Below are 15,915 nucleotides of genomic sequence, written 5' to 3'. Positions count from 1 at the left end.
CTTACCCCAGTTCCAACCTTCCAGCTCATCACCGTCCCCATGACCTGTCCTACTTGCCTATCTTCCTTTCCACCTATCCACTCCACCCTCCTCTCTGACCTATCACCTTCATCCCCACCCCCATTCACCCATTGTACTCTTTGCTACCTTCCCCCACCCTCCTCTCTGACCTATCACCTCCATCCCCACCCCCATTCACCCATTGTACTCTATGCTACTTTCTCCCCACCCCACCATGCTCTCATTTATCTCTCCACTCTGCAGGCTCCCTGCCTCTATTCTTGATGAAGGGCTTTTGCCTGAAACGTTGATTTTCCTGCCCCTTGGATGCTGCCTGACCTGCTGTGCTTCTCCAACACCACTCTAATCCAGACTACAATAATCAAGCATCTATCCCTAACCTCAACATCCATCATGTCTCTCTCCTCGGTGAATACAGATGCAAGGTACTCATTAAGAATCTCCCCCATTTTTTCTGACTCCACACATAACTCTCCTTCTTTGTCTTTGAGTGGACCAACCCTCTCCTCTAGTTATCCTCTTGTTTCTTATATACAAACAAAAGGCTTTGGGATTTTCCTTAACCCTGTTTGTTAAAGATGTTTCATGACCCCTTTTAGGCCGCTTAATTCCTCATTTCAAATTGGTCCTACTTTCCCAATATTCTTCCAATGCTTGGGCTGTTTTCAGTCACCTAGACCATATGTATGCTTCCTTTTTCCTCTTAGCTAGTCTCACAATTTCACCTGTCATCCATGGTTTCCTAATCTTGCCATTTCTATCCCTCATTTTCACAGGGACATATCTGTCCCACACTCTAATCAACCTCTCTTTAAAAGCCTCCCACATATCAAATGTAGATTTAATTTCAAACAGCTGCTCCCAATCCAGATTCCCCAGCTCCTGCCAGATTTTGGCCTTCCCCCAATTTAGGAACCAGTGAGGACTGCAGATGCTGGAGATCAGAGCTGAAAATGTGTTGCTGGAAAAGTGCAGCAGGTCAGGCAGCATCCAAGGAGCAGGAGAATCGACGTGAGCCGAAGGGGTAATGCCCGAAACGTCGATTCTCCTGCTCCTTGGATGCTGCCTGACCTGCTGCGTTTTTCCAGCAACACATTTTCAGCTTCCCCCAATTTAGCACTCTTCCTTTAGGACCGCTCTCATCTTTGTCCATGAGTGTTCTAAAACGTATGGAATTGTGATCACTATTCCCAAAGTGATCCCTAACTGAAACTTCAACACCTGACCAGGCTCATTCCCCAACATTAGGTCCGGTATGGCCCCTTCCCGAGTTGAACTATTTACATGCTGCTCTATAAAACCTTCCTGGGTGCTCCTTCCAAATTCTGCTCCATCTAGACTAAAGTGAATTTAACACTAAGTGAGACACAGCATTGTATTTCAGATGTGTAATTGATTGAATTTAAATTTCCCCTGCGACAACGGTCCTGGAATCATTAGTCCAATCCTCTGAGATTACTGCCAGTAAAATTGCCAGTTTTCTATCATAACTTTCAATTTGCCCCTTGCTCATTAAAGCTCTTGTATTTACTTTCAGGCTCTCCTCCAGGATCTTAATATCCTAGAATCCACCTTAGTAGTCTTCCATTTTCTTCCTTCTGTAAAGTGTGTTTGTCTAAAACTGCTGCATGTGTTCTGTCCCACATATTCATTCCTATCTTACACTGATTGATTACCAATGCATATCCACACCCTTAAAAGAAAGAGGCAAATTCCTGCAGTCAACTGCAAAACTCTAAAAAAGGCTTAGAATTGCATGTGATGGAAAAATATTGAAAGCAGAGAAAAAGATTATTTACTAGATATATTAGTGACTAATGTATGGACATAATAGTTTTGGACATCCCGATATTGATTAATAGTCCTTGAAACCAGATTATTATCTGAAACTTCTTTGGTGAACCAAATTGTGAGTTCAATTTAAAACTCAAAGTAAATAATGAAGTTATTGTTATAGTTATTCCACAGTCCATTTGCAATGTTAATAATGCATTAGGCAAACAATGAGATAGCATATCTTACCTCAGAAGTAAGCTATTTAGCCTATTATCTCTGTGCCATGTATTTTGCTTTTCTTTGCTGTTTGAAAGATCAAGTTAATTCACTGAGTCATCCAATGTTATCATATGGAATGTTCTCCGGTTCAATGGGAAGAAGGGGTCAATGAGAGCAATTCCAGAACAGGTTTAACAGTTAGCAGTGATATTGGTTGAAGATATGTGGTCTCTGCAGCCCCATTCACCCTCTGAACCAATACCAAATGCATTAACTGGGTGACTAGATGCAAGTGAATCTTTTTAAAATTGCATAAATTAAGGTAGAATAAAGGATTTATTTTTATGACACTAAGCTATCACGTTTAAAACCAGGTAAATCCGATTTGCAAAATAGTCAATATTAATCCTCATTATGTAAATTGGCTGACACAATGGTATTTTAAGGGGTGTCATATTAATTGTATGGACTGTTAGTGCTCTGAGCCTGTATGTTAGGTACACTGTGCAGTGGTGAAAATGTGAAGCCAGAAACATGACACTGCGGAAGAGAAGCTTTGGAGCTTATTTAAGAGATTCTTCAGCAGGAACCTTGCAAAATTACTGCCCACCCACCCTTGTCCCTCACACTCTTGTCAACAGGATAATATGCCTAGCCTGAATGAAAATAACAAAATGGAACAAGTGTTCTCTAAAACAAAATTCAATAGTACATTTGATTTAATGGACAAGGGATTCTACAACAATATAGCTCACAATTCAACATTACATTGAATTTAGTGCAAAGAAACAGAGCATTTCACTCATCAAATATTTCTGTCCCAGGAGCCTTCTCCCATTCCTGATTAGATTAGATTACTTACAGTGTGGAAACAGGTCGTTTGGCCCAGCAAGTCGACACCGACCCTCCGAAGAGCAACCCACCCAGACCCATTCCCCTACATTTACCCCTTCACCTTACACTAAGGGCAATTTACCATGGCCAATTCACCTAACCTGCACATCTTTGGACTGTGGGAGCAAACCGGAGCACCCGGAGGAAACCCACGCAGATACAGGGAGAACGTGCAAACTTCACACAGACAGTTGCCCGAGGCGGGAATTGAACCCGGGCCTGGCGCTGTGAGGCAGCAGTGCTAACCGCTACATATTTCCTCAGGTTGAACCACCACTCATGGTCTCTCTCTAATAAGAGAGCAGCCTTATGATCTTATAAATTGATGGCGACTTTAGCTTTACTTTTATATTTCAATCATCTGTGTGCTGAGTTATACCCTTGACAATGCATGGTATTCCTGATGAAGGGCTTTTGCCCGAAACATCGATTTTCCTGCTCCTTGGATGCTGCCTGACCTGCTGTGCTTTTCCAGCACCACTCTAATCTAGAGTCTGGTTTCCAGCACCTGCAGTCCTTGTTTTTACCAATGCATGGAAATGGAGAGCCAGCTGAGCCTGCAAATGAAGTCATGTCCAACAGAGTGGCAAATATGATATTGGACATTAAAATGAACATTCAATAAAGAATGAATGGAAATAAGATAAAGTCACGATAGCACCCAGAGGACCATCCTCTCATTAGAGAGAGAGAGAGACAACTGGTGGCGGTTTATCCTGAGAGTCACCACGCACCAGGTGAGGGGGGGGTTGAGAAGGTGAGATCTCCAGTGCAGGAATTGAACCCTTGCTGTTGGTGTCACTCTGCATCATAAATCAGCTGTCCAACCATCTGAGCTAACTGACCCTAAATGAAAATACATGTTGGTTTTTCCATTAAAAAAAGACTCTAATTCAGGCAAAGCCACCAACCATGAAATGTGCAAGTATATTTAGCTCTCTAATTAAACTAGTCTCAACCAAACTTACTGATACACACATGAATAATGTGAAACCAAGGTCATGTGAATGCAAGTTTAGCTTTGAAAACAAACTATGCCATTTTTGTCCTCTCAAGTCTTATGTTAATACAATGGAGATGGATATTATCAGTTGACTGCAGGTTTGACCACTGAGAAACTTCCCTGACAGAATCACAATGGTCTCCCCTTCCTACTGGAACTGTTTAAAGTATAAATTATGGTCATGTGGAAAATGGGAGAAAATAGAGAGACACACTTTAGTTCTGCCATTGGGAACAGTGTGCCACTGACAAAACACAACCTCATTGTGACTTCAAAAAACAAAGAGACATGAAATGCAATCTAACTTGCAAAAACCTGAGCAGAAAAATGTCATTGAAATGTAATATGACCTCTGCCTGCTTGCTGTGGAGTTTGGGTCATTAAGTTTATTCAAGGGTGCGACAGACAAATTTTTAATCAGTAAGAGAACCAAGGCTTACAGGGAAAAGTCAGAAAATTATAGATCGGGCTTATTAGACAAGCCGTGATCTCATAGACTGGTAGAACAGATTCAATGGGCTGAATGTCCTGCTTCTGCTCCTTTGCCGTATAGTTTCCCATCTTCCCCCTTAACCTCTTGTAGCTGTTATTGGAAATTTTGGAAGATGATGATTACCTAAATCATTCAGCATACCAATTGGATGACAATTTCAGAATTTAGCAATGTACTACATTTAAAAAGTCTTCCCATCTCCCCTTTGATACAGTTGCCAATAACATTAAAACAGAGGTGTAATTTTTAATATAGATGGGGTAACAAAAATAACTGATAATATTGGAGGAGAAAGTGAGGACTGCAGATGCTGGAGATCAGGCAGCATCAAAGGAGAAGGAGAATCGACGTTTCGGGCATAAGTCCTTCTTCAGGAACTGATAATATTGTACAAGGTTAGTAGATTTTACAGATGTTCTTTACTATTACAGTTGTGACATGTTTCCTTTTTGGCAGACAGTGAATACACAATGTTAGGTAAGTCTGTGACGTGTATTTCACAGTGGAGTGTGTCTTCTTTTAATGAAAAAAGTTATACATGAATTTCATAATTAATTCTTTTTGCTAAACTAAAACCATATGTTTGTGCTGAAGTTCAACTCAAACAATCTCTGCCATTTTGTTCTGGCCATGTGTTGCTGTTTTGTGTAACTGCTTTCTTAATTATGTGGGTGTTGTCATTCGTATAACGTTAGTCGAGGTTAGTGACAATACTGTTCCTTAAATTCAGAAGGTGTGCTCTGGTGATCATATTACATCAGGAGTGAATTCCAGTTTGATCTTGTTTGCAGGGATGGTTTGGTCCAGAAATACATCTCTCGAGTTTCATTTCAGTTCTGGTGCAGATAATTAAAAATTATGTTTTAAATAGAACTGCTACAGAAATCGATAAGTTTAGCCTTGCCTTTGTGCAATTGATCTTAAGTTCTGTATATAACATTTTATACAATTTTGGTATTGCACGATTGCAAAATGTAAGAAATTTCTAGTTGTTCTGTAATACTAGTAAAGGCGAAATTCTGCTATTTGGCTCCTTGTAACCACTTGATTTTTCAACAATGAATGAAATATAGTTGGCTTAAGTAAAATTTGTACATTTTCATGGATCTTTTCCAGATGTAACATTGAGCATAAGCAAGGAAGTAATTTCTTCAGGAAATTTGATACTTTTTGGCAAGCAGTAAGTGAATTACGTTTTTTTAACTTCAGAAGAACCCAAGTTGAAAAGACATGCTCCATGTTTTGAAGAGCTCAACATTTAGAAACTGTATTTAGTAGTTTTACATGTCCACACGGTTTTCTGTATGTGTTTTATGATTAGATCCCTTTGCCTTGCAAGGATTCAGAAGTTAAAAATGAATGACTTTAACAGCTGAGCTGTTCATTACTATGATGTAATTATAAAATTCTTTACCAATTGATTTGCAACTCAGTAGAAACACTTGTAATCCTACTGTTGGAAATCTGTTGAGTCACTACCACAGCATATGAGAGGACCAATGTGTAATATCATAAAAAGCTACAATATTGTACAGGAACAGGCCTTCAGCCCACAAAACCTATGTCAGTTCCTAATTTTTATTTAGACCTAATACTTACTGCCCATATGGTTCACCTCCAGTTCATGATCGTCAAGATACGTCTTAAACCTTGCTAATGTGCCTGCTTCCACCACCCCAATTGGCAATGCATTCCAGGCACCTACCAGCCTCTGTCTGAAAGGTTTACCCCACACTTCTCCATTAAACTTTCCCCCTCTCACCTTGAACCTCTGCCTTCTTGTAGTTGACCCTTCCACCCTGGGAAAAAGCCTCCAACTGTCCACCCTATCTATCAGGTCTCCCCTCAGCCTCCACCTTTCCAAAGAAAACAAGCTGAGTTTATCAAATTTCTCCTCATAGCTAAAATCCACCAGAGCAGGCAACATCCTGGTAAACCTTCTCTGCTGGGTCTCCAAAGCATCCATGTCCTTCTGGTAGTGCGGCGACCAGGAATACACACAACATTCCAAATGAGGCCTAACTAAACTTTTATACAGCTGCAACATAATTTGCCAACTTTTATATTTGATGCCACAGCCAATAGACAATAGGTGCAGGAGTAGGCCATTCTGCCTTTCGAGCCAGCACCACCATTCATTATGATCATGGCTGATCATCCTCAATCAGTATCCTGTTCCTGCCTTATCCCCATAACTCTTGATTCCACTATTCGTAAGAGCTCTATCCAACTCTTTCTTGAAAGTATCCAGAGACTTGGCCTCCACAGCCTTCTGGAGCAGAGCATTCCACACACTCACCACTCTCTGGGTGAAGAAGTTTCTCCTCAACTCTGTTCTAAATGGCCTACCCCTTATTTTTAAACTGTGTCCTCTGGTTTGGGACTCACCCATCAGCAGAAACATGCTTCCTGCCTCCAGAGTGTCCAATCCTTTAATAATCTTATATGTCTCAATCAGATCCCCCTCTCAGTCTTCTAAACTCAAGGGTATACAAGCCCAATTGCTCCAATCTTTCAACATAAGATAGTCCCGCCATTCCGGGAATTGACCTCGTGAACTTACGTTGCACTCCCTCAATAGCCAGAATGCCTTTCCTCAAATTTGGAGACCAAAACTGCACACAATATTCCAGGTGCAGTCTCACCAGGGTCCTGTACAGCTGCAGAAGAACCTCTTTGCTTCTATACTCAATTCCTCTTGTTATGAAGGCCAGCATGCTATTAGCTTTCTTCACTGCTTGCTGTACCTGCATGCTTGCTTTCATTGACTAATGTACAAGAACACCTAGATCTCATTGTAGCAAGAGTGCTTCTTGACCATCTTATCCACCTTACCGACTTTCAGGGATCTGTGGACCCGTATACCCAAATCCTCTGTATGTCAATACTCCTAAGGGTTCTGCCATTTATTGTTTAATTCACATCTGAATGTGATCTTCCAATCTGCATCACCTTAAAATTGTCCAGGTTAAATTCCATCTGCCATTTTTCTGCCTAGATCTGCAATCTATCTATATCTTGCCGTATCCTTTGGTAATCTTCTTCAATTAGATTAGATTCCCTACAGTGTGGAAACAGGCCATTCGGCCCAACAAGTCCACACCGACGCTCCAAAGAGTAACCCACCCAGACCCATTTCCCTCTGACTAACGCACCTAACCTATGGGCAATTTAGCATGGCCAATTCACCTGACCTGCACATCTTTGGACTTTGGGAGGAAACCGGAGCACCCGGAGGAAACTCATGCAGACAAGTCTATTTGCTTCGAAATATGAATAAATCCTGTCTCTCAATATCTTCTCCAAAAGCTTCCCTCGCGTTGACATCAGACTCACGGCCTGTAATTACCTGGATTATCTCTAGTTCCCTTCTTAAACAAAAGAACAATATTGGTCATTCTCCAGTTCTCTAGAACCTCACCTGAGGCCAAAACAGATGCAAAGATATCTGTTAAGGCCCTAGCTTTTTCCTCCCTTCATCCCAATTTATCCTGAGATAGATCCCATCTGGTCCTGGGGACTTGTCTACTTTAATGCATTTTAAGACACCCAGCACCTGCTTCTTCATTATGTTGACATTTCCTAGAGTATTCACATACATTCCCCTAACCTCAATATCCCTCATGTTCCTTTGTCTAGTGAATACCAATGTAAGGTACTCATAGAGTCATAGAGATGTATGGCACGGAAATAGAACGTTTGATCCAACTCGTTCATGCCAACCAGATATTCCACATTAATCTAGTCTCATTTGCCAGCATTTGGCTCATATCCTTCTAAACCCTTCTCATTCATACTCATTTAAGAACTCACCCATTTCTTCTGGTTCCAATTATAATCTCCCTTCTTTCTCCTTGAGTGGGCCTACTCTTTCCCTAGCTACCTCTTGTTCCTCATATGTGTATAAAATGCCTTAGGATTCTCTTTCACTATGCTGGCCAAGGACAATTCATGGCTGCTTTTAGCCCTCCTCACACCCCATTTGAGCTCCTTCCTACTTTCTCTATCTTGTATTCTTCAATGACTTTGTTTTTAGTTGCCTAAACCTTAGGGTATGCTTCCTTTTCATTTTACTAAAATAATTTCCCCAGTCATCCAAGGTTCCTGAATCCTGCCATTCCTGTCCTTCATTTTAACAGGAACATTCCTGTCCTGCACTCTAATTAAATGGTCCTTAAAAGACTCCCACATGTCAGATGTGGATTTACCTTCAAACAGCCGCTCCCAATCCACGTTAATCAATTCTTGCCTAATTCAGTTATGGTTGGCCTTCCCCCAATTTAACACCTTCATTTCTGGTCCATCCTTGTCCTTATCCATAAGTATTGGGAAATTTATGGAATTATGGTCACTATTTCCAAAATGCCCCCTGACTGAAACTTTGATCACCTGGCTGGACTCATTTCCCAATGCCAGGCCCAGTATGGCCCCCTCTCTTGTTTGATTATCCATCCAAACCCCTAGTACTAGGGAAGTCCCAGTCAGTATGGGGGAAGTTAAAATCATCCACCACAACAACCCCTATTATTTTAACATCTTTCTAGAATCTGACTACATGTCTTGTATGTTCCATTGGCAACTGGGAGGTCTTTAGTACAATCTCAGCATTGTGATTACACCCATTTATTCCTGAACTCTACCCATAATGCCTCACTGCAAGATCCCTCCAGGTTATCCTCCCTCAACACAGCTGTGGTATGTTCCCAAGTAATATAATTCAGTTATATAACCAGTAATATAACTCCCCTACATCTCTTGCTTCCTCCTCTGTCTTTTCTAAAACACCAATATCTCAGAATGTTAAGTTGTCAGTCCTGTCCCTCTTTCATCCATGTGTCTGATAGCAACAGCATCATAATTGTATGCATTAATCCAGGCTCTAATTTCATTTGTTTTACCTGCTATTATCTCTTGCATTGAAGCAATTCCAGTCCATGCCTCCAGTTCCACTGAGCTTAGCAGCCTCTCCCTGACTGCTCTTCCTCTTAACTATATTCGTCTTAGTCTCAAGCTCTTTTCCAGTCTCTATACTGATTGACTTGCTGCTCTGAATTCCCCCTCCCCACCCCAGCCACACTAACTTAAACCATCCCAAGTGGTACTATCAAATCTTCCTGCCAGGATATTGGTGCTCCACCAGTTTAGGTGCAACCTGTCCTTCTTGTACAGGTTGCACCTTCCCGAGAAGACATCCCAATGATCCACATATCTGAAGCCCTCCCTCTTACATCAGCTCTTTAACCATGTGTTCGATTGTACTAAGTCTCTATTCCTAGCCTCAGGAGCATGTGGCACAGAAAATAATCCTGAGATTACTACCTTAGTAGTCCTGCTTTTTAGTTTACTACCTAACTCTCTGAATTGTCGCTGCAGGAACTTGTCACTCTTCCTACGCATGTCATTTGTGCCAATGTGATCAATGACTTTTGTCTGTTTACTCATCCGTTTCAGGATACCACTCATGATCCTGGCACCAGGGAGGCAATATACCATACTCAAGTAGAAATTGAGACTTGCTTCAGAAATTCCCCACATTCCATTCTTCATGATCTTAATTATGCCAAATAAATCCAGTGAGATTTCAGGAGAAACTTCATTATTCAGAGTCTGGTAGGAATGTGGAACTTGTCACCAGATGAAGTCGCTGAAAATGTGTTGCTGGAAAAGTGCAGCAGGTCAGGCAGCATCCAAGGAACAGGAGAATCGACGTTTCGGGCATAAGCCCTTCTTCAGGAATGAGGAAAATGTGTCCAGCAGGCTAAGATAAAAGGTAGGGAGGAGGGACTTGGGGGAGGGGCGTTGGAATTGCGATAGGTGGAGGGAGGTCAAGGTGAGGATGATAGGCCGGAGTGGGTGGGGGCGGAGAGGTCAGGAAGAAGATTGCAGGTTAGGAAGGCGGTGCTGAGTTCGAGGGATTTGACTGAGACAAGGTGGGGGGAGGGGAAATGAGGAAACTGGAGAAATCTGAGTTCATAGGGAGGTCTGTTGCTGGAGGCTTCGGATTTGTTGTAGGTACTGGTTGTCCTGGTTGGGTCCAAATTTCGTTGGTCGGAACGTAGTCCGGAGTCCGTGCGGGATCAGTCGATTCCGTAGGCAGGTGCTGAGGAAGGAAATGTGGCTGTGGTAGCGAGTCTGTTTGAGAACGTGGCTGAAGAGCTTCTGTGCAGAGGAGATGACCTGGGGTGTGCAGTGCAGTGCAGTGCACACACCAGATGAAGTCGACCAAGTAAAGAGATGTTTTAAGGGAAAGACTAGGTGAACACATGAGGCTGAAGAAAATATAAAGTTGTGTTGATATGATATTGAGAAATAAGGCAACAGGAGATTTGGGTTGACCATTAACATCAGCACAGAAATGGATGGAAAAATAAAGGGAAATGCAAAGTCCTGTTGCTTGATATCTCTTCCTTTCAAAGCAACAATGTAAAATGATTAGATACTGGATTGTCACCCTGCCCTTTTCCTCATGAATAGTTTATCTATATAACACAAAGGGAAGTGCCATGCATACACCCACGCATTACTTGGAAAATACAGTTTTGGCTAAGAAATTGGACTCTTGAACTGCTTTTTTCAGTATCGTAAGAAAAAGAAATGATGAAATTAGCTGATACAGTACTTACTTTCTCTCCTTCCATATTCGGAAAGATATCCTGGAAGCATGTGGGTTACATGGGCCAGCCTTCTATGTTGATATTAGTAGGATGAAGCCTTCAGCACCCCTAGAAAAAGCCAGGAAATGTTTGTGGCATCATGAAAGCTGACCTCAAGCTGAGAGGTGGGGAGCGGGCCATTGTGTCATTTGGGTGCTCGTCCTAGAAGGGTTTAACTGGGTGATTGACAAAGTAAAACTACCACTTCCTAGAAATAAAGTGCATTCGCAAGTGTTCAGAAATGGTAAAGTCCTTGTTGGGTGACAATGTCCATCAGGCAGGCAAACATGTCCTTCAGGTGGAAGATGAATGCGAAGAGGAAGAAGATCCAGGGGTGCGTTGTTATAGACACAGGTAAAAACAATGACTGCAGATGCTGGAAACCAGATTCTGGATTAGTGGTGCTGGAAAAGCACAGCACAGCAGTTCAGGCAGCATCCGAGGAGCAGTAAAATGGACGTTTCGGGCAAAAGCCCTTCATCAGGAATACAGGCAGAATGCCTGAAGGGTGGAAAGATAAGTGAGAGGAGGGTGGGGGTGGGGAAAAAGTAGCATAGAGTACAATAGGTGAGTGGAGGAGGGGATGAAGATGATAGGTCAGGGAGGAGGGTGGAATGGATAGGTGGAAAGGAAGATAGGCAGGTAGGACAGGTCATGGGGACAGTGCTGAGCTGGAAGTTTGGAACTGGGGTTAGGTGGGGGAAGGGGAAATGAGGAAACTGGTTAAGTCCACATTGATGCCCTGGGGTTGAAGTGTTCCGAGGCGGAAGATGAGGCGTTCTTCCTCCAGGCATTGGGTGGTGAGGGAGCGGCGGTGAAGGAGGCCCAGGACCTCCATGTCCTCGGCAGAGTGAGAGGGGGAGTTGAAATGTTGGGCCACAGGGCAGTGTGGTTGATTGGTGCGGGTGTCCCAGAGATGTTCCCTAAAGCGCTCTGCTAGGGGGCGTCCTGTCTCCCCAATGTAGAGGAGACCGCATCGGGAGCAATGGATACAATAAATGATATTGGTTGATGTGCAGGTAAAACTTTGATGGATATGGAAGGCTCCTTTGGGGCCTTGGATGGGGGTGAGGTAGGAGATGTGGGCGCAGGTTTTGCAAATCCTGCGGTGGCAGGAGAAGGTGCCAGGATGGGAAGGTGGGTTGTTGGGGGGCGTGAACCTGACCAGGTAGTCACGGAGGGAATGGTCTTTGTGGAAGGCGGAAAGGGGTGGGGAGGGAAATATATCTCTGATGGTGGGGTCCGTTTGGAGGTGACGGAAATGTTGGCGAATGATTAGGTTTATGCGAAGGTTGGTAGGGTGGAAGGTGAGCACCAGGGAGTTTTGCTTTAATGTGAGTTTTAAGAAAATGGTGAATGCAGCTCCTGTGCACTGTTGTTATGAAGTGGAGCAGGGGCAGGGGAACTGTTTGAGATTGTGTAACAACTGGACTGACAAGTTTTACTCCTTTTTGAGAGTCCTCTCAATTTTATTTAAAAATGCAGCTTTCTTGAGGGTGGTCAGCCCTACAAAGACAGTCTTACAAGTAACACCAGTTTCTCACCAAAGTTCTGCTGTGATTCTAGGTAGGATGTGTTAACTGACTATTCAACAGGCAAAGAGCATCACAGCAGAATTTAATGTATCCATAAGCAGGTTTCCCATCAAAAGGAAATCACTGACCTTTCAAGGTGTTCAGTGACCTTGCAAACACTTACTTTTCCTGCTTTCCTTGACCTCTCCCTTTTCATCTCTGGGGACAGTTTACAGACTGACATAAACCCACAGACTCCCATAATTGCCTGGACTATACTTTCTCCCAGCCCATATCCATCCCATTTTCCCAATTCCTCCGTCTCCATCCCATCTGCTTTGACAAGAAGATGTTACACTTGCAAACATCCCAGATGTCCGCCTATTTTAAACAACGTGCTTTCCTCCCTCTGTCATCCAGACAGCCCTCCACCACACCACTTCTCTTCCTCCCTTCACTACTCTAAATCCTCCCCAATCCAAATATAATAAAGACAGAATCCCCCTTGTCCTCACTTTCTGTCCCACCAGTCTCTGCAACCAGCATCTCAGAGAGTCATAGTCATAGAGACGTACAGCATGGAAACAGACCCTTCAGTCCAACTCATCCATGCTGACCAGATATCCCAACCTAATCTAGTCCCATGTGCCAGCACTTGGCCCATATTGCTCTAAACCCTTCCTATTCATATACCCACCAAATGCCTTTTAAATGTTGCAATTGTACTAGCCTCCACCACTTCCTCTGGCAGCTCACTCCTCTGCGTGAAAAGATTGCCACTTAGGTCCCTTTTATATCTTTCCCTCTCACCCTAAACCAATGACCTCTAGTTCAGGACTCCCCCACTCCAGGGAAAAGACCTTGTTTATTTACCCTATCCATGCCCCTCATGATTTTATAAACTTCTATAAAGATTAGATTAGATTACTTACAGTGTGGAAACAGGCCCTTCGGCCCAACAAGTCCACACCGACCCGCCGAAGAGCAACCCACCCAGACCCATTCCCCTACATTTACCCCTTCACCTAACACTATGGGCAATTTAGCATGGCCTATGCACCTAACCTGCACATCTTTGGACTGTGGGAGGAAACCGGAGCACCTGGAGGAAACCCACGCAGACAAGGGGAAAATGTGCAAACTCCACACTGACAGTTGCCTGAGGTGGGAATTGAACCCAGGTCTCTGGTGCTGTGAGGCAGCAGTGCTAACTACTGTGCCACCATGCCGCCCACCCCTCAGCATTACTCAATACTCTTGACCAGTAAAGGAAAGCATACCAAACGCCTTCTCCACTATCCTATCTGCCTGCGACTCCACTTTCAAGGAGCTATGAACCTACACTCCAAGTCTCTTTATTCAGCAACACTCTCTAGGACCTTACCATTAAGTATATAAGTCCTGTTAAGATTTGCTTTCCTAAAATGCAGCACTTTGCATTTATCTGAATTAAACTCCATCTGCCACTCCTCAGCCCATTCACCCATCTGATCAAGACCCCGTTGTAATCTGAAGTAACCTCCTTCGCTGTCCACTACACCTCAATTTTGGGGTCATATGCAAACATACTAACTATACCTCCTCTGTTCACATCCAAATCATTTATATAAATGACAAAAATTAGCGGACCAAGCACTGATCCATGTGACACTCCACTGGTCACAGGCTTCCAGTCTGAAAAACCCTCCACCACCACCCTCTGTCTTCTACCTTCGAGCCAGTACTGTGTCCAAATGGCTAATTCTCCCTGTATTCTATGAAATCTAACCTTGCTAACCAGTCTCCCGTGGGGAACCTTGTCAAACGCCTTACTGAAGTCCATATAGATCACTTCCACTGCTCTGCCCCCATCAATCCTCTTTGTTATTTCTTCAAAAAACTCAATCAAGTTTGTGAGACATGATTTCCCACACACAAAGCCATGTTGACTATCCCTAATCAGTTCTTGCTTTTTAAAATACGTGTTAATCCTATCCTTCAGGATTCCCTCCAGCACCTTGCCCACCACCGACATCAGGCTCATTAGTCTATAGTTCCCTGGTTTGTCCTTACTACCTTTCTTAAATAGTGGTACCACATTAGCCAACCTCCAGTGTTCTGGCACCTCATCTACTTCCGCCAACTCCAATACGACTCCACCACCCAGAACATGTGGTGGGCGGCACGGTGGCACAGTGGTTAGCACTGCTGCCTCACAGCACCAGAGACCCGGGTTCAATTCCCGCCTCAGGCGACTGACTGTGTGGAGTTTGCACGTTCTCCCCGTGTCTGCGTGGGTTTCCTCCGGGTGCTCCGGTTTCCTCCCACAGTCCAAAGATGTGCAGGTCAGGTGAATTGGCCATGCTAAATTGCCCGTAGTGTTAGGTAAGGGGTAAATGTAGGGGTATGGGTGGGTTGCGCTTCGGCGGGTCGGTGTGGACTTGTTGGGCCGAAGGGCCTGTTTCCACACTGTAATGTAATCTAAACATCTTCCCCTCCCCACCCTTCTCCGCCTTCCGCAAGGACTGTTCCTTTCGTCACTCCTTAGCTCGCGTCACTCTCCCCACTAACCTCCTGGTATCTTCCCCTACAACCATAAAAGATGCAAAACCTACCAGCACACTACCTCCCTCACCACAATTCAGGGCCCCAAACAGTCCTTCCAGGTGAGATAGAGGTTCACCTACCTCTCCTACAATCTAGTTTACTGTATCCAGTGCACCCAATGTGGTCTTCTCTACATCGGGGAGACAAAACGCAAACTTAGGGAATGTTTTACTGAGCATCTCAGCTGGACCTGCAGGGGCCAGCCTGACTTTCCAGTTACTGCCCATTTCAAATCTCCTTCCCATACCCTCTTCAACATGTCCACCCTCAGCCTCCTTCATTGCCACAGTGAATCTGACTACAAATTGGAGGAAGAACATGGGGTGGCACGGTGGCTCGGTGGTTAGCACTGCTGCCTCACAGCTCTAGGGACAAGGGTTCAATTCCAGCCTCGGGCAACTGTCTTTGTGGAGTTTGAGCATTCTCCCTGTGTCTGTGTAGGTTTCCTCCAGGTGCTCCAGTTTCCTCCCACAGTCCAAAGGTGTACAGGTTAGGTGAATTGGCCATGCTGAATTATCCATAGTGTTCAGGGTGTAGGTTGGGTGCATTAGTCAGGAGAAATGTAGAGTAATACGGTAGGGTAATTGGTCTGGGTGGGTTTCTCTTCGAAGGGTTGGTGTGGACATGTGGGCCAAATGGCCTGTTTCCACACTGTAGGGTTTCTCTGATTTAAAGAACACCTTGTCTTCCATCTGGGCAGCCCGGAGGACTCAATACTGCATTCTCCAGTTTCAAATAACCTTCCCATCCATCCCC

General features: G+C 43.9%; 2 long non-coding RNA genes across 2 annotated transcripts in view; one reads left to right on the top strand and one right to left on the bottom strand.

Annotated features, from left to right (window-relative positions):
• LOC148145814 (uncharacterized) overlaps positions 1–15,915 on the bottom strand; it is a 36,443-nt gene that overhangs the window by 9,043 nt on the left and 11,485 nt on the right. The gene's annotated exons all lie outside the window — the stretch shown is intronic.
• On the top strand, positions 4,429–10,092 carry LOC122561840 (uncharacterized). Its single transcript, XR_006315125.2, has 3 exons — positions 4,429–4,801; positions 5,523–5,586; positions 9,858–10,092. It is a non-coding gene; the product is annotated as an uncharacterized LOC122561840 (long non-coding RNA).

Source organism: Chiloscyllium plagiosum, unplaced genomic scaffold (assembly GCF_037043375.1).
Source record: "Chiloscyllium plagiosum isolate Xiang-an unplaced genomic scaffold, Cpla_swu_hap1 HiC_scaffold_23, whole genome shotgun sequence".
Lineage (NCBI taxonomy): Eukaryota > Metazoa > Chordata > Chondrichthyes > Orectolobiformes > Hemiscylliidae > Chiloscyllium > Chiloscyllium plagiosum.
The sequence above is the reverse complement of the archived record's forward strand: the minus strand, read 5'-3'. Positions and strand labels throughout refer to the sequence as shown.